The sequence below is a fragment of the Trichosurus vulpecula genome, chromosome 4, assembly GCF_011100635.1.
Source record: "Trichosurus vulpecula isolate mTriVul1 chromosome 4, mTriVul1.pri, whole genome shotgun sequence".
Lineage (NCBI taxonomy): Eukaryota > Metazoa > Chordata > Mammalia > Diprotodontia > Phalangeridae > Trichosurus > Trichosurus vulpecula.
Window position 1 is genome coordinate 97,988,703 of NC_050576.1, and position 24,648 is coordinate 98,013,350.

General features: G+C 37.2%; 1 protein-coding gene across 3 annotated transcripts in view; it reads left to right on the plus strand.

Annotated features, from left to right (window-relative positions):
* Positions 1 to 24,648, plus strand: part of NEK7 (NIMA related kinase 7) — a 200,820-nt gene that overhangs the window by 19,480 nt on the left and 156,692 nt on the right. Inside the window, exon 2 of one of the 3 annotated variants that reach the window (XM_036756146.1) lies at positions 3,146 to 3,200. The exons of the other annotated variants lie outside the window; for them this stretch is intronic. The gene's annotated coding sequence lies outside the window, so the exon portion shown is untranslated. The remainder of the gene's footprint in view (positions 1 to 3,145; positions 3,201 to 24,648) is intronic. 3 annotated transcript variants of the gene reach the window in all.

Sequence of the window (24,648 nt, forward strand, 5' to 3'; positions counted from 1 at the left end):
CTTCTTCCTTTTTGTAACCTCTTAATTTGATGGCTCTCAAGGATCATAAGAAAAGAGCTGGCAGAGATCTCAGGGACCATTTGGTCCAGTCTCATCATTTTACATATGAGAAATGAATACCAGGGAAGTTGTGCCTTGATCAGAGTCACACAGGTAATAAGCCAGTGAAAGGATTTAATCTTAAATCCTTTAATTCCAGTTATTGTGCTTTCCACTCTACCATACTCCCTATCCATCCTGAGCCTTTCCTTGCCTCTTTTGGTGATTTTATTCACTTGTGAAGTTTTAGGTATCACCTCCTTGATCACAGTTTCTAAAACTACATCTGTAGTGCTGAATTCTCCCTCCCACTCCAGATTTGTATTTCAAATTGCCTACTTGATGAATGTATCTTTTCCACCATAAATGGTAGGTGAGTAACTCTTCAGAACTGTTTAGGTATAAACTAACTTTTATTTAAGAATCTTAAGTTGTAGGGAGAAATAGTTCAAAACACTGAAGAGGATACAGGAAAAAAGAACATGTTTTAAATTTGGCTATTGAAAATGAAAATATTTCTAATTTTTCTTCTAACAAAAGAGAAAAATAACATAAAATTTGTCTTTTGTCACTCGGAAAGATAAGTTTCAGGACTATAAAGTGCTTTCAGTGTTTCTTCAAGGAATAGAAAGTAATCAGAACCCTTGGCTAAAATGTAAAGTCATACCCTAATTTAAAGTATATTCAAAATTGAGATCATTGTTTTTCTCCTAAATCATGTCTTGACTTCCGTAACTCTGTCAGTGGTACTGTAATTCTTTCTAGTCATCAATGTGCTCTTAACATGGGAGTCATCCTTCTTGATTTCTCTGTAGCTGTTGACCTGCTCTCTTCATCTGGATACACTCTTTGTCCTGGGTTTTGATTATATTTCTGTCATGGTTTCCTGTCTGCCTACCTGACCAGTCTTTCTGAGTCTTCTTTGTAGGATCATTATCCATGTCCTGCTCCCTGTTATTGATACATTTCTTAAGGTGCTTTCCAGAACCTTCTCCTTTCTGAATACTCTAATTAGCTCCCATGAATTCAACCTTCATCTCAATGTAGCTGATTTCCAAATCTACATAGAGTTCATGAGAACTCTAGTCCTACATTTCTAGCTGTTTATTGGACATCAGTACTTGGATGCTTCACACATAATTCTAGACACAACATGTCCAAGACTTGGCATCTTTCCCCTTAAATCTTCCCTCTTTTCCCTTACCCCCACTACATTGAGTGTCACTCAGGTCCATGACCATTCATCTTTGACTTCATTCCAGCTCATCTTTCTTATCCAATCACTTGTCAGTTCTTTTTAATTCTGCTTCCTCAACATCTTTCACATCCTTCTACTTTTGTTTACTCATGGCACAACCATTCAAGTTCAGGTGCTCTTCCTTTACTATTAAAATAGCCTCCTAATTTGGCTCCCTGAATCCAGGCTTTATCCCTTCTCCATTCTGTCCTCTATTCAATTGCCAAACTGACATTCCTAAAAAGCAGGTATGAACATGTTATTTTACTCCTTAAAAAATGTCAGTTGCTCATTCTTGCCTCTAAGATACAATGAAAATGTTAGTTTTGTATTTTAAGCCCTTCACAATCTGGCTCCAGTTTATCTTTCAAGCTGATTATATATTACTCCTCGTGTTCTGTATGCTATAATCAAATTGCCTTCCTCTTTTACACATTTCATTTCTTGTCTACTTGCCTTTGTAGCATTTATCTTTCGTATCTCTAATGCTCATTGTCCTCACTTCTATCTTTTAAAACCCTTAGGTTTTTTCAAGGCTTAGCTCAAGGCTGCCTTCTTCAAGAAACCTTTACTGATTCTCCCAGTTATTAGTTACCCTTCCTCTTCTCAAACCTCATCACTGTGTATGTGTGTATCTATATATATTTCATATTTACTGACCTGTGGACATAATTGTATTCCCCATGTAAGCTCATTAAGCATGCTATCTCACTTTTGCTTTTATATTTCTATTACCTTGCTTACAGTAGGCCCTTAAATGCTTATTGATTGATGGAGCATTAACTTCTCCTTTCTCCTTGTTCAAATATAGTTTATGGTACTTCTTCAATCTCTGGAATTATCTCCTCTCATAAAAACATATATATAAATATATATATATATATGCACATATGTATATATTTACATATATACAGATATATACACACATACATATATATGTATAGAATATCGATTTAGGTCTAGTTTTTATTTTAAATTTACTCTTTGTTCCCACTTAGTATCTGATAAAGGTCTTATTTTAAAGATATATAAGGGTTTGCATTTTCACAATTCACATTTATAAGAATAAGAGCCATTTTCGAAATGATAAATGCTCTAAGACTATGAATAGGCAGTTTTTCAAGGAAAGTATCAAATTGCTAATATTTATAGAAATGCAAACTAACACAATTCTGAAGTTTCATCTCATACCTATTAGATTGAAAATATGACAAAGAAAGAAATGACAAGTGTTCAAAGGGCTGTGGGAAAACTGGAACATTGATGCATTGTTGGTGTATCTAAAATTTGTATTTTTGTTATCACTTGGAAAGAGAGAAGTTTCAGGACTATAAAATGCTTTCAGGTCTGTTTCTTCAAGGAATAGAGAGTCATCAAAACGCTTGGCTAAAATGTAAAGTCATACCTTAAGTCAGAGTATGTCCAAAATTGAGATCATTGTTTTTCTTTTGTTTACTGCTTTTTGCAGTGGCATTATGGATGTTTTCTTAGCTGTGGGAATAGTTTTTGTTTTTGGTGTAGATATAACAGCAGAACATAACCCTTACAAAGCTTGCTTTTTTGTCTTTGTCTTAAATACTTTAATATCTTTTAAAATTGATACTTAGCTAATTTGAAAGCAGAAATATTCTTTCCAAGATCATTTCCATGCTAGTAAAGATGTTGGAACAAAGTTGGTTGTTCATGTCACTTAAAATATACTATGAATATAACCATTTTGGAAAGCCATCTGGAATCATATGCAAAAAAGTTACTAACATTGCTTGCCCTTTGACCATTGCTAGGACTTTACCAAAAAAGGGATTAAAGAAAGAGGGAGGGGTGCTAAATGTATAGAAATATTTACAGTAGTGCTTTTTGTGATTACAGAAAACCTGGAAAGAAAGAGTTGCTTATCAGTTGTGGAATGGATGAACAACTCATGGTCTGTAAATGTGATGGAATACTACTGTGCTATAAGAAATAAGGAAACAGGTGATTTCAAAGGAACATGGGAAAATTTGTATGAACTGATGCAGGGTGAAATAAGCAGAGCCAGGAGAACAATTTATATTATAACAAAAGTATTAGAAAAATGAAAACAAATGGAAGGCTTTTGCGAATGGATAAAAAATGAAAGGAGCAGAACCAGGGAAAAAAATTATATGGTAACAACATTGTAAAGACAAACATCTTAGAAAGCATTTAAGAACTATGATCACACAGTGACCATATCTGTGAGAGACCAATGATAAATCATGTCACTCCACTCGATAGGTGGTGGATTTAGCATTCAGAATGAGACATATGTTTTTGGAACACAACCCAATGAGGGAATTTGTTTTGCTTGACTGCATATTTGTTGATTTGTTTTCTTTTTTCTTTTTTTCTCCCAATGGGGCAGGAAGTAGGAGAGAGAGAGAGAACAGATTTCTATTAAATAAAAAAGTTTTCCACATAGCAGAAACTAATGGTTTTTAAACATCAAAGGGAATCATTATATAATGTAAGAATTATTGCATCAATAGATCAAATTTAGAACATTACAAAAAAATTTGTGTGTAAGTCAGGTCAGTCAAAACTATGTGAATCTTAAATACTCAGACACTATGACAAAATTATATGTACTTCAGAGTCATGATAGTCAGTACTTCAATATTCTTTAATGCTACTTTCTTAATTTCAATAATTCACTTAAATTAAACTGATCATCAGGCATTTTCTTAGTTTTAGCTGTCATTCTTCTTGTCTTTAATGGTCTTGAAACCTGTCTTGACCTGTTAAAAGTTTGTGTAGATAAGAGCATTCCCCCTCTAGTCTTGGGGCTATTGGTTTTTATTATCTGTAATTTTGCTTTCTTTGGGGGGGAGGGTCACATTATATTTGGAATTTGAAACTAACATGATGACTGACTTTGGTTCGTTTTCCTCTTGGCAAACATTGATTTTTATTCTGTTTTTCTAATGGGTTTGAAATAAATAGCTTTTGTTTGCTGCTTTTTGCAGTGGCATTATGGATGTTTTCTTAGCTGTGGGATTAGCTTTTGTTGTTGCAGTAGATATAAAGGCAGAACATATCCTTACAAAGCTTGCGTTTTTGTTTTTGTCTTAAACGAGTGCTTTAATATCTTTTAAAATTGATACTCAGCTAATTTGAAAGCAGAAATATTCTTTCCAAGATCATTTCCATGCTAGTAAAGATGCTGGAACAAAGTTGGTTGTTCATGTTACTTAAATATACTATTCAGTGATACATACTTAAAAATAAATTAGTGTCAGTGCATGTACTTTCTTTTGTTCTTATGTTGAGACTGATTCTAAGAGAATGTAACCTGTCTTTTTGACCATGGAGTGTCACCCAAGAGGAATAGTCTTAGAAAGTTATGAGTGTGATAAATAGATACTTGTTTATGATATTCTGAGTTACAATGCTGAATTCTGAACCTTATATGATATCTCCTAAAAAATCAGTTACAACTGGTGAGGGAGTAAAAAATTGGATGAAAAAGCTGTGGTGCATAGTGCTTTTATCAGGGATCCAAATAGTTCATTATATATTGATCTGGGTCAAATGAAAAGGGAATACTTGTTTAGTTTAATCGGTGTTTTTTGGGGGGAGTGGGTGGGAGGGTAATGGGAATAGTTGTCCTCTACTTTTGTAACTTCTCTTTAAATTTGTCTCTGAAGCTCCAGCAGCTAATATGTGCAAGGCACTCTGCTGGACTCTAGGGATCCAAAGACAAAAATAAGAGTCCTTGCCCTTGAGTTTATGTTCTTCTAGGGTTGAATACAATATATACACAGCTGGGTACATTTCCAAGAAAATTTAGGAAGGCAAAAGAACTACTACTAGGTTGATCAGCAAGGTTTCCTAGAAAAAGTGGAACCTGAATTGAGCCTTGAAAGAAGTTGTGAATTCTGAGAGGCATTTTAGACAAGGTGTTGGCTGTGGGAAAATTCAGGATATAAGGTATTGAGTTCAGAGAATGACTAATAGTGCAGAAATCTCATTTATATTGTTAATTTTCTTAGCAAATAGATTGGTAGTGAACTTTTGACTAGTTTATGTATGAGTTGTTACAGTGTTTGAATTAGTGGAATATAAATTAGTAAGGTCTTAGTGCACTGAATTCATCAGAAAAAGAAAGTTAAAAGAAGTGAATTGGTCAAGTCAAGAGAATTACTTGTTGGTCCTGGATGTAACATTATAGTATCCAGACAAGTTGGTCAGGCTTTCCATTATTAATCCTTCTTTTGTTGTTTATACCTTTGGCTGGAAATTGTTTCCAGGGAACAATTTGTACACAACTTTTCAGCCTGGGAAAGAACACCCCTTTCCCTACACCCCTACGCCCTCACACCCTTTCTAGCTGTTGAATGAATGGCTGGCATTTTCTTACTTTATATTCAGCATACTTTCACTATATTACTCTGCCTTAATTATTGTATTTAATGACTCATGTATAAAATATTATATAAATGCAAGATATTAGAAGCAGCTGGTGGTTACAGTAGATAAAGTACTGGGCCTGGAGTCAGGAAGACCTGAGTTCAAATTTAACTTTAAATAGTTAGTAGCAATGTGACTCTAGGCAAATCACTCAACCTCTGTTTGCCTCAAATTCCCTCAACTATAAAATGGAAATACTAATAGCACCTACCTCCTAGGGTTGTGAGGATCAAATGAGATAATATTTGTAAAAAGTGCTTAGCACAATGCCTGGCACGTAGTAGGCATTATATAAATGCTTATTTCCCCCTTCTCACTCCTTCCCAAACCCATCAGGCCAACGTGTACATTTATTATATTTTTAAAATTGTCAGTATAGTTGGTTAGATTTCATTTGTAGACTACTGTATCAATGTTTGATTATAGAAATCTAACGGACTTTTTAATGCTGTCTTAGCACTTGATAGTAATGTTTTTTTAAAAAAAAATAACGTTTTTAGGTTAGCATTTTCCATATAGTGCTTTAAAAATAATAGACTTAGAAAGCATAAATAGCCTTTATAATTATTTTAAGTTGTGAGTTCCCAAAATATGTAATTGCAAAACAATTACATGTTTTGGGAACTCACAGCTTAAAATAAACATTACAGTGTTTCAAAACATTTATGATACATAAAATTCACCCTTCTCCCTTTGAAAACGCCCAATGTAATTTTATTTTGAAAACATAGGGCTTTTTTTGGGGGGGGGCTTTCTTATTACTGAAAGTTTATAAAAATTGGCACTTTAGCCAAATGAGTTTTTTTGAAGATACATTAAATACAGTACAAAACATGATAAGGTAGTGGTACTAGACCTCTGATTAGGAACTCTCTGGGGCGTATATCCCCCCAAAGCAGATCAGTATCTTTTCTACCATTCAACACCTTAGAGAGTTGTTGCACAGCTGTTACTTGTCAGAGGTGGACTTGAACCCAGATCTTCTGCTTTTGAGGTCAGCTCAGTAAGTACTGCCACTCTTTAGAAATTCATTTCAGTCTAGTTTGCCTTATTTGTGTATTTGTACTATTTGAAATGTACAAATTTATAGTGCATTTTTATAGTAGTATTCCTTTAAAGAACAAATTATGGAAGCTACTTGTAGTTATTTTTTATTCCTGGAAGAGTTTCTTTTTAAATTATTCATTCACTCATTTGCAGTAGATTAGTTAATTTATTCATTTGTTTGCCAATGGAATAACCAAAAGAGAGGGCTGATGAGAATTTTGTTGCTTTCTTTTAATGTATGGGATGGATGATCTAGCACATGTAGTTCTAACTTAATTTTCTCTTGACTGTTAAGCAGTTTCTTTAATGGAGAGGTTTTATAATTGGGACCATGGATTTTAAATTTTTTATGACATTATTTTTGGTGTCTTTAATTCTGTTATTGACTCATAATTTAATTTTTTACACTGTCACATTTTGAAATGCTATGAGGTAACCATTTATAACAGCAGGCTCTGGGGATTGGCATGTGTGCTTTTCATCCCATTGCTACCACCTGTTGTTTCTGATCTGTATTTCTCACATTCTGTGGCCCACTATAGAACAGGAGGAAGTCTAACAGCTTCTTCCCTACTCTCCTGTCTCTGAAGCAAACACAATTTAAAAAAAAATTATTATTACTAGTAACAAAGGAAGAACCAAGGGGACTAGGAAGAGGGAGGAGGCCTCATATCTTGATTCTTTACTTCTCCTCTTCTCTTTTTATTCTGCCTTGGGAAAGATAGATTTTTCTCAAAGGTGATGATGGTTGAATCTTTATACAAAAAAGGATTGAGTATATATTTCAGAAGAAAAACAGATTTCGGTTTCTTTAATCCTCACTGTTACTAATTGTCTTATAATTTTGAAGAAGTTGATGCTTCTTTTCCTAACACCTTATGACTGAAGACTTGATTGTGGATTGGAATCTTCATGTTCCTCTGGTGATTTGACTTGACTTGAAGGAACAAGGATTACTTAGCCTGTAGAAGAGAAAATTTAGGAAGGGTATGATTTCTATCATGAAGTATTTGAATGGGTATCATATAGAAGAGAGATTAGACTTCTTTTGCTTATCCTCAGAGGGTAATAGAATCAGGAGTAATGGGTGGAAGTGGAGAGAGGCAAATTTCGGTTTAATGGAAGGAAAAATTTCCTAACATTAGAGTTATCCAAAAGTTGGTTGAATTGTTATGGTTGATGGTGGATTATCTTTACTGGACTGTACTAAATAACCACCTTTCAGGCTGGGTATTATGTAGAAGGGATTCTTGATTAGGTACAGTGTGTTGTATAGACTCCAAAATCCTTTCTAACTCTTTAAGATTCTGTGGTTAACTGTTGCCAGGTGTTTTGAAAGTTTGTGTGTAAATTATATTTTAGTAAATCTTAAATAAATTAGAACTGAGTACTGTTTTATAGATGTTAAATCTGTGGATGGTGCCATAGAAGGTGCCCTATCCTTTCTGTTTCCCCTTCTGGAGAGGATAAAGCTTACCTTACTCTGGCAAACCAACCTGCCTCCCTTCCTTTCTAATGGAGGATAGAAATTTAATCCGGCACACTCTGTTTCAACAATTAGCTTACTTTAAGCCTAGAGGTAATATAATGACTCTCACTGAGTTCCTTTCTTTGCTATTTTATGGAGTTGGTATCAGATGATTTTTATTAATCACAATAGCTTGGAGGCCCTGGTTGGGAATATTCTGAACACTTGAATAGAAAGTTTGGCCATCTTGCCCTAATTTAAAATTTGTGTTATTTACTGATAACCTAGGTCTTTATATTTGATGCAAAATCAGGATATAGGAAACACTTAGAAGCACAAATGCTATTATTAGACAGGTATGAGAAGAGGAAATTGAGGAAAGTGTAGGCATTTTGAAACTTTCTTCAATCCTTGATGAGGCAATTATAACTGGCAGCTTCCATCTGAATTCTCTGTTTCAAGATAACCATAGGAGTTAGACAGTACCCCTTGGTCTCTTCTCTTGTCTGCCAAAGTTCAACTCTTTTTGCAAATTTTCCTTTCAACAGCCCACCTAACTCCTCTTGCTGCTAATATTTTCCATTTAAGTGCTGGGTAGGGCAATTGACTTTGTTTCTCCACTGTTGCTGCTGCTCAGCTTGTGCAGTCCCTATTCCATCCTTTCAATATGCTTTTTGGAGACTGTATATCTCTTTAAAAACTCTCAGTCATGAAGTTTGTCTTCTGGAGCCAAGATTTTGATAGTCCAAAATCATTCTCAGGCCTGTGAGGGTATTCTTGTCCATTATAAGCTACAAATCCAAGATGCCTGTCAGTTCTCAAATGCCTATTGACATATATGTATGTGTGTGTACAAGATATACACACATAGGTATATACATGTATGTATGTGTATACATAGACATATGTAATGTATATGTATATATTACACTATATTTATACTTTAGTTCACATCATCATCTCTTTTCTGGATTATTGCAAGTCTCATAATTTTTCTTTCTGCCTCTAGTCTCTCTCTATTCCAATCCATCCTTCAAATAGCTGCCGAAGTGATTGTCTTAAACTGTATGTCTAACTATTTAAGCCCCTTATCCAGTAAACTCCAGGGAACCTTGTTACCTCTAGGATTAAATATGCACCCCTCTGTTTGGCACATCCTGTCTTCTTACAGATTATCTTCCCTATGCTTTCCAGTTTCATACTCACAGTGCTCCATTTTCTTAGGTCTTTTGTCTTTGCACTGGCTGTTCTCTATGTCTAGAATCCAATTACTTCTCACTTTGTCCTCTTAAAGGCTTCCTTCAGGACAGCTTAAGCACCTTGTTCTATAAGCTTTTTGTTCCACCTGCCCCCCCCCCCCCCCCAGCCATATTAATGCCTTCTGCTCTAAGGTTGCCTTTATTTTCTTTGTACATATCCTATATATACCGATTTTTATTTTTTTTTCTAAACCGTTACAATGTAAGCTTCTTGGGGTAAGGGATTGTTTTCTCTTTTTCTTTTTATCTCCAAGGCTTCGATCATCACCTAAAAAACAATAGGTGCTTAATAAATTCTTATATGTATACAATGTTATCTTATTCTATAGATAAACTATACATATTATAATGTAGCATCTTTATCTTTGTCAAGTAGTCTGTATTACTTTTCCAACAATTAAATGTATATGTTAATTATTCCAATTTAGTGAATAATTTTTCTCTTTGAGCAGTTGGGTTCTTCACTTCCTGCCAAAGCAGTGAACCAAAAATCCAGAGTATGACTAACATATTTTGGACATAGCCAGTGTAGGAATTTTATTTATTTATTTTTGCGATGCTTGTGTGTATTATCGTGATGGTTTCTTTTTTCTAAACAATTTCTGTTTTGGGGTCATTGGAAAGAAGAGATAATAAAAGTCTGTAAAAATAGATTAAAAAGAAACTTTAAAAAGCTTTCTTTAAAATTTTTGTTTTAAACTATATTTTTAAAAATAATCAATGTATTGTGATAATATTAGGCCACTGTAAGTTTTAACAGCTGGTTCCAGTTGCTAGAACTATAGTAATTTTGAAACCAGCAAAATCATGGGCCCTGATCTGGGAAAAAAAATTTGGTAAAATATTAGATGTGATAAATTTACAAAGTTCTGGAGAGAATTGCTTTAGAAGGAGGTCATTAAAGAGACTTTTAATGAAGAGAACTGGCAAAATACTGTTGATTGAACTAATTGAATATTACACTTCAATTTAAATATATGCTTTCAATTCAAAATAAACATTAGTTTGAAAAGAAACTGTGTATGTGTATACATATGTATGTACTTAAATACATAAAACAGGATCTTTTCATATTCTTGCAGTAAGCATTCATCAAGCATCTACAGTGTACTGGGCACTATGGTAGGAGCTTGAGATTACAAGGACAAAAATGAAATAATTCCCACTTAAAAGGAGCTTCCAGTCTTGGGGAAGAGACATTATAAATACAGATAAATAGAAAATACATTCAAAGTAAATGCAAACTCATTCCTAAATGGTTAAGATACTCCCATGACATCATGCTGACCCCATCCCAATGATTCTATACCTCTGCTATTATTGTATAGACGTAATTTCCCATCCCCCTGTCTGTTCCCTTATTTTCATTCCTCCATGTCCAACTCACAAAATATCCTACCCCAGATCAACCTGCTTCTTCTGCAGTGCCCTCTGAATTGCCTGTTCCATAGTCAACAAATTTACTTTCATATTATATCTTGACTTTTTCTACTTTCTTCACCATCTGGTTCTCACTGATACCTGGCTCCCTGATGACACCACATCCCTGGTGACCTTTCCAGTTACTGGTTGTACTTTTACTCATAACCTTTGACTCTAGTTAGGGTGGTGAAGTCAAAATACTTGTTCCCGATTTCCACTTATACACTCTCCATCATCACTATCACTCAGGAACCTCTCCTAGTGTTTTCCAGGCAGGGACTGGTGAGAGGAAAGGAGCAAGCCTTTGTAGACACTGACACCTACTATGTGCTGAATCACTGTGCTAAGCATCTGACAGATATTATCTCATTTGGTCCTCTCCTTCCTCTCTTCGAGTAGTTCAGTTCCTGACTCATGGTCTTTCTTTCCACCCCATTTCCTCCCTTTATACTAAGAGACTTCCACATGCATATTGATATTCTCTCAAAAAAAAAAAAAACCTAACTGTAACTCTAACTCACCTTCCTGAGTTCAAATTTAGCCTCAGACACTTATTATCTATGTGACTCTGGACAAGTCACTTACCCTTCCTTTGCCCCAGGCTCCTTATCTGTAAAATGAGCTGGAGAAGAAAATGGCAAGCCACTATAGGATGTTTGCCTAGAAAACCCCAAATGGGATCACGAAGATTCAGACATGGATGAAAATGACAACAAAATCTTTCATCATTCTATTTTTCCCTCATCCTTATGACACTTAAACCTGTTCTTCATCCTTACTGTGATTTCCAATTCTTCCACCCTTTAATTGTTTCTCAGACTATCACCCCTGCATTGGCTACCCTCTACACCATATCGTAACTCATTGGTGAACCAACTCTATTCTACGTCGTCCTCCACACTCGAGTCCCTTTCTCCTTTATCCTATCCCTGATCATCCCTTCTCACTATCTGCCTTCACTTCTATTTATTTGCTGAACAAAGCTGGTGAAAGTCACCAAACCATGCTGACTAGGTTAGCTATGTTACATAATCTTACTGTAGTAAGGCAGTCTTTTTACAACTTCCTGATAATTCACTATCCACACAGCAGCTATTGCAAACCTTTTCATCCTTCCTCAGGCCTCCCAAGGCACATTTTCCCCTGCCCTGTCTGAGAAACTTGCATAGTACTTCACTGAAAAAATTGAGGCCATTTCCTGAGAGTTTCCTCTCCGCCCTCTAATCTCATATCACTTTGATGTCTTCCCTATCTCTTTCTCCACCTCTGTCTCACATGTAGATGTGGCTCCTCTTGCCAAAACAAACCCCTCTACATTCAACCTTGATACCATCCTCTATTTCAGCAGATCCCCACTCAGTTACCTAGTAATCCCCACTCTCACCTAGTAATCTAATTTCTCCTTATCTACTAGCTGCTTCCCTGCTGCCTAGAAACATGCTTATGCCTTGCCATCCTTAAAAACCCTGACTTGAACTGACCATCCCTGTTACCTGTCTTCCTATATCTATCCTCTATTTTTTGGCTAAATTCTTTCAGAAAACCATCTATAATCTGTGCCTCTACTTCCTCTCTTCTCACTTTCTTCTAAATTCTAAGCAGTCTGGCCTCTATCCTCATCATTTAACTGAAACTATCTCCAGAGATACCTGTGATCTCTTAAACTCTCGTATCTTTTCTCAATCTTCAGTCTTTTTTTTTTTTTTAAACTCTGCAACCATTACACTGTTGATCACCCACTTCTAGATATTTTCTCATCTCTAGGCTTTTTGTAAAACTGCTTTCCTTTGGTTTCTTTTTTACCTTTCTTACCATTCTTAGTCTCCTTTGCTGAATATTTATCTAGGCCACACCCACTAACAATGTATGTCATTCAAAGCTGTATCCTTGGTCCTCTTCTTTTTGCCCTCTATACCATCTCACTTGACAATCTTATTAGCTCTCATGGACTCAATTATAATTTCTCTGTAGGTTATTCTTAGATCTGTTAGTCCAGCTCTAACCTCTCCTCTGACCTCCAGTTTCACATCTTTAGCTGCCTATTGGACTTCTGCAACTGGATGTCTCGTAGGTATCTTAACCTTAACATTTCCAAAACTAAACTCATTATCCCAAGCCTTGCTGTCTTGTATACTTTCCTATTATTCTTCGGGACACCATCATCCTCCCAAGCACCCAAGATTCAGAACCTAGGTGTCATACTAGACTCCTCATTCACCCCATATATCCAGTCTCTTGTTAAGTGTCATTGTTTTTATCTTCAAAACATCCCTTGTGTTCATCCTGTTCTCTCCTCTGAAACAGTTGTGACCCTGGTACGGATCTTAATCACTTTTTGCCTAGACTATTGCAATAGCCTTCTAGTTGGTTTCCCTGCTTCAATTCTCTCCCTACTCTAGGCCAGCCTCTACGCAGCTACCAAAGTGATCTTAAAGTGGATGACCATGCCAAACCTCTACTCAGTTAATGACAGTGCTCTGAATTACTTTCAGAATAATTATAAAATCCTCTGTTTAGCTTTTAAATCCCTTCACAATCCGACCTCTTTCTGTCTTTCCTATCTTCTTAAACTTAACTCTCTTCTAGGTACTCTTACCATTCAGGTAGGTCGTATCCTACACATCTCAGTGATCCTGAACTTCTGTAGGCTATCAATACGAATCTCATTCCTTATCCCTCAGTACCAAATTCATTATTCCTGTCCCCTTGAGCCCACTTAACCCAAAGTTCCAACTAGGTGCTTCCCATCCCTTCCACTGTACCCTCTGAAATGCCTGTTCCATGGACAACAAACTTACTTTCATCTTAAGTCTTCTCCTTTCCCAGTCTAGCTTCTGGATCTTACTGACACCTGACTCCTCCCTGATTACACAGCTGCCCTGGCCACCCTTTCTAGCACTGGCTGTACTTTCAGTCTTTCACTTCTACTCAGTCGTTGAGGTGGGGAGGTTGAAATATTCTGTCCTCCCCATTGTGACTTTTAAGCTCTCCTCTGCTGGAATGTTCTCTGCTCCCCATTGTGGCTTCCAGACTCTCCTCTATACCATCATTCAAGAACCTCTCCTCCTTTGAGGTCCATACAACCTATATCTTTCATCCAATCAAAATCTTTGTAGCTTTTGTCTATAGACCTCTAGGAAACTCCCTTTCCCTAATGAATTTAGTACCTGGCTTATAATCTTTGTTGCCTAACTCCTGCCTTTATACTAGGGGGCTTCAGTATATATATCTACATATCTATATACATATAGATATAGATATATACACACATATATATACACACATATACATATATATATATTTGTGTGTATATGTATATATATGTGTGTGTATATGTGTATACATATATATATAAATATATATAAAATATCATCTCAAACATCCCTAACCTCCTGGTTCCTTAACTAAATCATTTCCCATTGAACTACCACACCTCAGTCACACAAAAAGATATTAATACCTTTGATTTTGTTGTCACCCACAAATGTACCACCTCTGTGTTCCAGAACTCTGAAATTCCCTCATCTAATGATAAACTTTTGGCTTCTTGCCTCCCCTTTTGCTTTCCTATACCAAACCCTGCTCTTTGTTCACATAGTGACTGCCATTACCTTGACCCTTCAGTTCTTTCAAAGGCCATCACTCCTTCACCCTCTTCCCCTTTCTCCATCTTGACCCATACATGATCTAGTTCACACCTACCCTGCCTTTTGTCTTGAGTCCCTAATCCCCTCATCATATTGCCATTTGCACCCTGCCAAGCATTAGCCATTATTCATCACCTTTGCCCCTTTACACGTGCTGCTGACCTGAGGTGGAGAAAAATCACACAACTGTTATGATGGGGTTCCCTACAAATTTATGTTACATAATGTCAACTGGGCTATCATTGTGGCAGGGCACTCTTTTTATACTTCTCTTATTGATATGCTATCCTACTGTCCAGAGCAACTCTTCTGAACCTTTTTATCCTTCCTCAAACCTCCCATGGCTCCTTATCCCCCAACTCACTCAGCTGAGAACTTTGCCTCATATTTTACTGAAAGAATTTAGGTCACTTGCCCTGAGCTTCCTCTCCTCCCCTCCTCGTCTCATGTCACTCAGGTACCTTCTGCCATGATTTTCTCCGTCGTCTTCATGTGAAGAAGTGGCTGTACTCCTTGCCAAGGCTAATCCTTCTACCCTCGCAAGTTGTTCCATTCTGTGGCCTTTCTGCAACAGGTTGCCTCCTTTGTTGTCCACACTTTTCGCTTATCTTCAATCTTTTCTTGTAAACTGGCTGTTTCTCAACTGCCTACAAACATAGCCATGTCTCCTAAAAAAAAACCTCACTTTTTCTTTGATCCATGCTAGCTGCTGTCTTATCTCTCTTCTGCCTGCCTTTTGTAGTTTAAACACTTTGAGCAGTCATTATACAAATAGGTGTTTCTACTTCCTCTCCTTTCACTGTGCTTTCCACAGTCTGGCTTCTGAACCTCACCATTTAAAGTTACTAATGTCTTTTAATTGCCAAACCTAGTAGATGTCTTAAACTCAAGAGGGCCAAAATTAAACTCATTCTCTCTTTCCTTCCCCCAAATCCTTCCCTCTTCCAAACTCTGTATTACTAATGAGGGCACCACCATTCTCCCAGTCTCCCAGGCTTACAACTCAGATGCCATCCTTGACTCCTCACTATTTCTTACCTCCTGTGCCCAATCTTTTGCCAAGGCCTGTCGATTTCACCCTTGCAACATCACTTGAAAACACCCCTTTCTCTCCTCTAATATTGCTGCTACTGTGGTGCAGAACCTCATCTCCTCATGCCTGGATTATTGTAGAGGCCTGCTGATTGGTCTTCTAACCGTAAGTATCTCCCCTCTCTAGTCCATCTTCTATTCATAACCACCAAAATGATAATCCTAAAGCATAGGTCTATGTCATTCCCCTCTCCCCTCCACTAAACACTAGTGACTCTCCATGACATACAGGATCAAATACAAATTCTTCTGTTTGACATTCAAAGCCCTTCATAATGTCCCTCCTCCCTTTACCTTTCTAATCTTCTTAGACCTTATACTATCTTCCCTTTTTCTCCTGCTCCTCCAACCTCCTATACTCTGTAATCCAATGACACTGACCTAGAACAAGACATTTTATCTCTAGGCTTTGGATGTTTTCTCTGGCAGTCCTCCATGCTCTCCCTTCTCATCTATGCCTCCTGGCTTCCTTCAAGTCCCAGCTAAGGGCGTACTTTCTACTGGAAACCTTTCCTAATCCTTCTTTATTCTAGCCTTCTGTCTATTGATTATTTGCTATTTATCTTGTATGTAACTTGTTTGTGCATATTTGCATGTTGTCTTCCCCAGTAGATTGGGAGTTCCTTGAGGGAAGAGACTAACTTTTTCCTCTTTTTGTATCCTCCATGCTTAGCACAGTGCCTGCCACTTTGTTCAGTCCTGTCTACTCTTCATGACCTCATGGATCATAGTGTGCTGCTATTGTCCATGGGGTTTTCTTGGCAAAGAGCATGCAGTGGTTTGCCATTTCCTTCTTCTACAGGAAGCTTTCTTGATCTCTGTTGTTGTTATTGTTCTTCCCCACCTCAAATTATCTTGTATGTATTTATCTGCTTAGGGCTCTTTTCCACCCAAAGTTATCACCAATACATACATCAAAAATCAAGTTCTTTGAAAGATTTGACATAAACAACCCTGTTAAATGACCTGACCATAAACATCAAATGAAGCATGAAACAGATGGTTTAGTATGCTCATCAAAGGTGATTACCTCTATGGTGATAAAGATGAAGTGTAAAGTTCAGGGTGAAGACACATTCCCTGTGAATGATGAGATAGACCTTCCAGAAGCTTTTGTTTGCAGATGAGCTGTTTGTATCAAGACACATGTTTAGGGATATTCGCAGTTAGTGGTTCTAGAACAGATGACGATGATGATGGTAGCTGGCGTTTATATAGCATTTTAAGATTTGTAAAGCTTTATCCATAAAGACCTTTGGGGAAAAAAAGAATAATCGGAGATGACAAGGAGAGATTAGTGTTAAGATGGAACTAAGGAAGAAAGGAACCAAGCATTTATTAAATGTTTACTGTGTGCCAGGCACTGTGTTAAGCACCTTACAAATTTATCTCATTTGATCCTCAAAACAATGCTGGGAGGTAGGTGCCATTATTATTTACATTTTGCAGTTGAGGAAACTGAGGCAGACAAGTTGAGTGACTTTCTCAGGGTCACACAGCCAATAAGTTTCTAAAGACAGATTTGAACTCAGATCTTCCTCATTCCAGGCCCAGCACTCTTATCTACTGTACTACCTGGCTGCCTGGATGCCAAGGGAGGAAAGTGTGTCCAGGAAGTTAACAGTTTCAGAAGCTGCAGATAGATCATGTAGAATGAGTACTGAGAAAGGGCCTCTGTTTGACTTTTATAGATTTCTTCCCAACCTGGTGTCTTCCTACCTATCTAGTGTTTTTACGCTTTATTCCTGCCACATAATTTATGGTCCAGCGACACTAGCCTCTCTGTGTTTCCTCTCACATGACATTATTTCTCCCAACTCCAGGCCTTTTCACTGGTTGTTTTTATGCTTGGAATGCTGTCCCTTCTTGCTTATGCTTCCTGGCTTCCTTCAAGGCTCAGTTTAGATCTTACCTTTTCTAAGAGACCTTTCCTGGTTTCTCTTCCTCTCTTTCTCTCCTCTCCATGCCTTTCTTCTGAGACTGCCTCTGAGATGAATGAAAAGGCCAAGAGACAGAGTTTCTTGATAATTAATAATCAGTTTATTAGTTAGACTAACAAATAATAAATTGATGATCAGTGGTTTCTCTCAGCAACTGAAGACAAAACCATGGAGATTCCTGAATGCTTAAATATCTTTGTAAAAGGAGGGGTGCCCCTGACAGGTGAAAATCAATCCTGATTGGTGAAAAATTAATGAGGGGGTAGACTTTCAAATGAGGAGGTGGGCTAAACTTCAGTTCCTCTTGCTGAGAATGTGGTTTGATCATGAGACTCAGATGCCTTCAGCAATCTGGACAAAAGATCCACCTCTATCCAGACCACTCTGGTTGGTTTTCTACTTTACAAGCTACGTTCCCCTAGACTCTAATAGAGGGCCATAGACTTATTTCCTAAGGTCAAGAATTCACCTAGATTAGATTCTGTTTGTAAGGTCTTCTAGTTGAGTGGGGTCCTGCCCAAGATTGCATGTACCCAGAGCATTTGGGCAATCTCATCTATCAGCAGTGTCTTTCTGAACTGACTGACTGATCTTCGGGCACTGGTCCCTGAATGAAGAAAGAAAGGGAAAAACCTTAATCCTAATTAAACAATTGGTTATCAATTTATTAGAAAACAATAATTTCTCTCACCACCCATTTATGTTTTATCTGTGTCTATATATCTCTATCTCTAGATCATATATATATACATATATGTATATATATGTATATAGTTGGTTGCATGTTTCTTCCCTATTTGAATGTCAGTTCCTTGAGAGCAGGTTTTTGCCTTTTGACCTCATGCAAATGTAAGCTCCTTGAGGATCACATTTTTTGCCTTTTTTTGTATCCCCCACGTTTAGCACAGTGCCTGGCACTTAATAAATGCTTGTTGATTGACAGGCTTTTAGATTTAGCAGTGAGGAGATCTAGAGAACCTTGGTGACCTTCAACCGAGTCATTTAAGTAGGATGGTGGGATCATAAACCAGGTTACAAGGGATCTAGAAGGAAAGTGGCAAGTAAGCAAATGGAGGCAGAGAATATAGATAATTCTTTCTAGATTATTTGGCTGTCAGAATAAGAAGAGAAATAGGATAATGGCTTGAGAGGATCAAAAGTCAAATGAAAGATTTTGAAGGATGGTGGAGACTTGTTCACATTGATTATTGCTTGTCCTTTGCTTTTGAAGAAGACCAATGACATCACAATGTAGGAACCTGTACTCTGTGTTCAGCTGTAGCTGATCAGTCCATTATGAGTTTGGGAGACACTATTACAGACTGGGCACAGGTGGTCCATTAGAACATTTAGACTGGAAGTGTCCTGGCAGGTGGCCTTTACTTTCATTATGCAACTGGAGAGGGGAGGGATAATCCTCTCCTTAGTGGGAGGGGGCAAGAGTAGAGGTAGAAAGTTTGAGAAGAGAGATTTGAAATTAATTGCTGAGCAGAGTACAATAGAAAGCCAATTAGGGAAGAATAAAAGGATTGCCTAGTAGCTGTTTATCTAGTTGAGATTAGGTAACAGGAATTTGTAGTGTTGATTTTCTGCAGAAGCAATTATCAGCCTGAGTAGGAGCTGCTAAGGTGGATATGGAGGTAACCCTAGGTTAGTATTTTGCAAGGTATAACTAGAAAGAGGCCAAAGCAGGAAAGTAGCTTATACTATAGGTTGAATTGTTCAACCATGAGTTAAAGCTGTGAGTAGAAGGAAGTGAGCCCCGAGTAGGGGTAATGGACTAGAATAACAGGTATGCTTAGAGGTTATGGTGAGGATTAAGAATAGATTTAGGAGAAATTAAATAGTGAGAGATACTGAATGATAGGACTTTGTGATAGGAGAGAAGAATTTCTGAGTTCTGTATCATAGAGGCAGAAGAATTATGGGTGAGGGAATCAATGTATCACCATCTTAATAGGTACTGTACTTCAGGGAAGAAGGAAAGAAGGGAGGGAGGAAGAAAAAAAAGGTAGGAAACAAGTATTTATTAAGCTCCTACTGTATGCTAGACACTGTGCCAAGCACTTTACAAATATTATCTCATTATATCCTCATCATACCCCTAGGAGGTAGTTTTTATTCTCATTTTGTAGTTGAGGAAACTGATAGTTAAGTGACTTGTGCAGGGTCACATAGGTAATAAATATCTAAGGTCAGATTTGAACTTAGGTCTTCCTCATTCCAGGACCACCTATCTGCCACCTAGCTGCCTCCAGTCGAGAGATAATGTATGTTATGGAAATCTTTTTGTAATAAGTTTCTTTTTTTGTTTGTTTTTTTAATTTTATTTTAGACTCAAGGGCCAGAACACAAATACAGGATAGAGAAAAGAAACAAAAACATATCATAAACTTAAATATTGGAACTTAAATACAAAGTAAAAAAGAAAAAAAAAGCATGTCATGTGCATAGCATAAGAGAGGATTCAATATATGTAACAATAAATTTTCATTTCAAGAAAGCCTGTAAGATAGATAATATACCTGGTGTTGAGAATTGTCCATCTTTTCTTTGCTTCATTGTGAGTTTTCTTTTGTTCTCTGCTGTGCACTTTTTTACTTTGTTCTTTTTTTCTACTTCCCCTGCCCACCCTGGAGGCTACAATATAGTTTAGATATGTTTCTCGATAGCTATATATAATACATACACATGTAGACATATGTTTTCCCAAACATACTCTACTCCTGATCTTTATTTTTATATTTGTTGATATTTCTTGTTTTCTATCCCTCCTGCCTCCTCTACTTTACTTGTACCTGTTACCTTGCCCTCCTATTACTTGCCTACCCTCCTCTTCTACTAACTGCCTTACCCTCTTATTACTTGCCTCCTCCCTCCAAGTATCTCTTCCCTATCCTCCCATTCCTGTATCCCTAAACATCCTTTTATACTCCTGTTTTACTTAATCCCTCATTCTCCCTTCTAAATATCCCTCCCTTGCCCTCTTCCCCCTCTTCTATGCCCCTACCATTTTATTTCTTCTAAATTTAGAAGACTTTTATATTCTTCTAAATATATACGTATTGTTCCCTCTTAAACCCATTCCTGATGAAAGTAGGTTACCAGAACTACCAGCCCTCCTCCCCCTTCTAATTCCTCTGTACCTTTCTTCCTCTTGCATCTCATTTGTATAAAATTACTCTTTTTAGATGTTCCTAAATGGTTTTACTTTTTAAATTCATATCATAGTCAGGTTTACCCCAATCTTTCTTATGAGCTCACCAGTTATTAATAAGAATCTTAGACATACATTTCATATTATATAAAAGGTAAACCGTCTGTCCTCATGAATCCCTTATAATCAGTCTTTGGTATATACTTTATGTTTCTGTTGGTTCTTGTATGTCGAATCTTTTATTAAGTTCAGAATTTTTTTTTTTTGCAAAGCCTTGAAAGTCTGAGAGTTTATCAAATGTCCATTTTTTTCATTCAAAATAATATTTAACTTTGCAGGGTTTGATTTTTCAGCCCGAGCTCCAGGTCTTTTGCTGTTCGATAAATTGTGTTCTAAGACCTGTTGTCCTTGCTGTCTCTGCTGCTAGCTCTTGTGTAATTCTAATTGTGGCACCCTCATATTTAAGTTGTTTTAATCTTGATGCTTTTAATATTTCATTCTTGAGCTGGGGGTTTTGGGATTTAACTATGATATTCCTATAAGTTTTCTTCATAGGATCTCTTTTAAGTAGTGTTTGATGGATTTTTTCTATTTCTACTTCCCTGCCTTGTTCTAATGCTTCAGGACAATTTTCTTTAACTATTTCTTGTATTATTGTATCAAGGTTCTTTTTTTGATCATGACTTTCAGTTAGTCTGATTATTTTTATATTTTCTCTTCTTGATCTATTTTCCAAATCTGTTGTTTTTCTTAAAAGATGTTTTACTTTCTCTTCTATTTTTTCATTTTTCATGTTTTGTTTAATTATTTCTTGATGTCTTATAATTTTGCTGGCTTCACTTTGCCCAATTCTAATTTTCAAGGTATCATTTTCCTCCTTTAAATTCTGGATCTCCTTTTCTAATTGGCTAACTTTTCTTTCATAACCTTGTTTTTCTTGGATTATTCTCATTTTTTTTTTTAGTTTTTCCTCCATCTCATTTGATTTTTAAGGTCTTTTTTAAACATCTTCTATAAATTCTTTTTGGGCAAGTGTAACAACAGTGCTGCTAACAGCTGCTGTCGGGGTGTAAGAACCAACAAGACCAGCAACAAGAGCTGCCAGGACAGGTTCTTTGATCTGCTTTTCTAAGGAAAGCAACTTCAAGGGGTTAACAATCTCACTTTAATTAAACATCTGTATATATATATATATATATATATGTATATATATATATATATGTATACACACACACACACACACACACACGCACACACACACACATATATATATGTATGTATGTATACACACCATCCACTTAGTTTAGGGGGAAAAGCCAGCATCCTGAACTTCAGAGCAAATATAAATAAAAATCATAAACAGAAAATATTGACAGATCAAATAACACAATTCAACAGATAGGCTTTGTCTGATCAAGACATCACATACATAGTTACCAAAAAGAGAAGCACCAACATCTGGGTTTTTTTCAAAGCCAGCAGTCTCCAGGGGCTACCCAGTCTCCACATCAACACTCTTCCAGTGAGTGAGAGCCCCACACAAAATGCTAACCTCAGAGTTTATATACCCTTTTTCCGGGCCTGAAGGGTTCACATCTAATCAGCAAAAGGGTGTGAGCCTGGGGCTTTAAACCTAGTAAGGCTTAATCAAAGGCACTTGATTACTTTAGCATTCTATTTTTTTCCTTTTTTTTTTTAAGAGGAGGGAAAGCAGGGCAATCGGGGTCAAGTGACTTGCCCAAGGGTCACACAGCTAGTAAGTGTGTCAAGTGTCTGAGGCTAGCTTTGAACTCAGGTCCTCCTGACTCCAGGGCCAGTTCTCTACTCACTGTGCTACCTAGCTGCCCCCTACTTTGGTATTCTGAAAGAGAAAACAGTAAAAAAAAAAAAAAAAAAGTCCCACCTTAATTAATATTACAGCAAGTGACCATTTGACTCTTTGGAGGTTTCTTTACTTCAACATCCTCCTCTGAAGATGAACTCCGATCATCCCTATTCCTGTAATAGTTTTCTATGGTTGTATTCTTTCTCTTTTGCCTGTGCATTTTTTTGTGGTAATAGCTTGATTTTTGTAATCACCTCTAACCCTGGGATATGGGAAATGGTGTCTCTTGCCCCAGATCTTCAGTTCTCCCCTCTAGCCTGGAACCAAAGCCAAACCTCCAACCTCCTGTAAGTGCTCACAGCCAGGCGCTTTCTGCACCACTGCTTCTGCACTCACCAGGAGAGCACTGGTTCCTTCTTGCCCCCTCCGCTCTTCAAAGCACAGCTGAGTCTATTGTTCCTCATCAGCAGAGGTTTCTTCAATCTTCCCTGCTTCAAACACTCAACTCCCCTCACTATCCCAGGGTGAAAAGTTCCTGTGTCTGGGACCAAGGCAGCCTCTCAAACCAAGTTGTTAAGCTGCTTGCCTCTAGTTGTTAAAAGGAATCTAGCCTGGAGGGAAGTAGCCTAGTCTTGGGATTTTTCTTTGCATCTTCTCAAGTTGTCCCAGAAAGACCCTGGTTGTGCCCTTATTCTTCTTTGTCTCCACACACACATTTTTCGCCCTAAGGTGCTATTTTAACTCTTGTGGGGGAAAATCTTGAGAGCTTGGAATTTTCTGACCTGCTCTGCCATCTACTCAGAATCCTCTTCTTTGTTTTGGAAATTTAAGAGGTTGGTGAAATGAGAGATGATGGTGTTTGAAGGGACATCAATGCACTGGAGCGCACACGCAAACTTGCACACTATGCATACTCTTATATTGAAGTCCACAAGTAGTAGAGAGGAAGACTTAACAAGGAGAAAGAATGAGATTGATCTGGATATTAGTAGATGATTGTGATGCAGTGGATAAAGAGAGTTGAATTTGTTCTCAGAGGAGAACTTCAGAATCACTGAGTGGTAAAGTCAGAAAGACAGTTGGAAGTGAGAAAGAAGAGCAAGGAGAAAGCCTTCTGGCTTGGCATGTTGAAAGGAATAAGAGAAAGAAAAAACAACTAGTACTAGAGAGGGAGGCCATGGATAGTTTTATTTGAGGAGAGCCAGGCTTCTGTTAGCACAGGAAAGTAGAAAAAGTGTGAAGTAAAAGGATTCAGTCTTAAAGGGAAGTTTGTTAAGAATAAAGGCATAGTAGAAATGGGGGTGCAGGACTGTAACCAGTTGTGGAGAAGTGTAGGGCTGAGGTGGATAGGGAAAGAGTATGCAGAGAGATAGCTGGGAAAGGGGTTTTTTGCATCAGCAAATATTGACTCTTAGTCATGGTGAATTGTGTGGAATACTGGTATTCTATGTAGTAAGAATATAAATATTATGAGAGAATTTAAATGATGCCAAAATTTTCCCTAGAAATAATATATATGAATTTTTATGAAGATTGTTCATGTTTACAACTTTATACTGTCTTATCAGATCAACCAGAGTTTAGTTTTAGTGGCTATTAATTCTTACGAGATTGTATGGACAAGACATTAAATTTAGCCAAAGCCTTCTACACCTTGCAGGAACGTTGTAGAAATTGCTCTCCTCTGTTGTGGTCCTCCTGTTTGCTCCTTCTTGCTGACTCTTACAGTTCTTCTGCTAAATTTCTTTATTGAATTTTCCTGCTGCTGCCCCTGATCTCAAACACTGCCCCCAAACTCCCCCTTTTGGGTTGAGAGCAGATGCTTCAGTGTAGGCATGTACTTTAGATTCACTTTATTCTGCAGTATTCCTTTTCTTAACCTCTAGCAGTACCTATTCATTATTTTCTTCTTCTGAAGTATATTTCCTCCTTTCTACCCTATTCCCAGAAACCAATAATCACTTCTTTGTGTTGTATGTTTATCCTTTGTTCTCAAAGAGGACCATGACATCAGGGAAATGATGACACGACTTGCAGTTGACTTTGATTTGAGTGAGGGAGGGCTATGCAAGGTCACCAGCCTCACA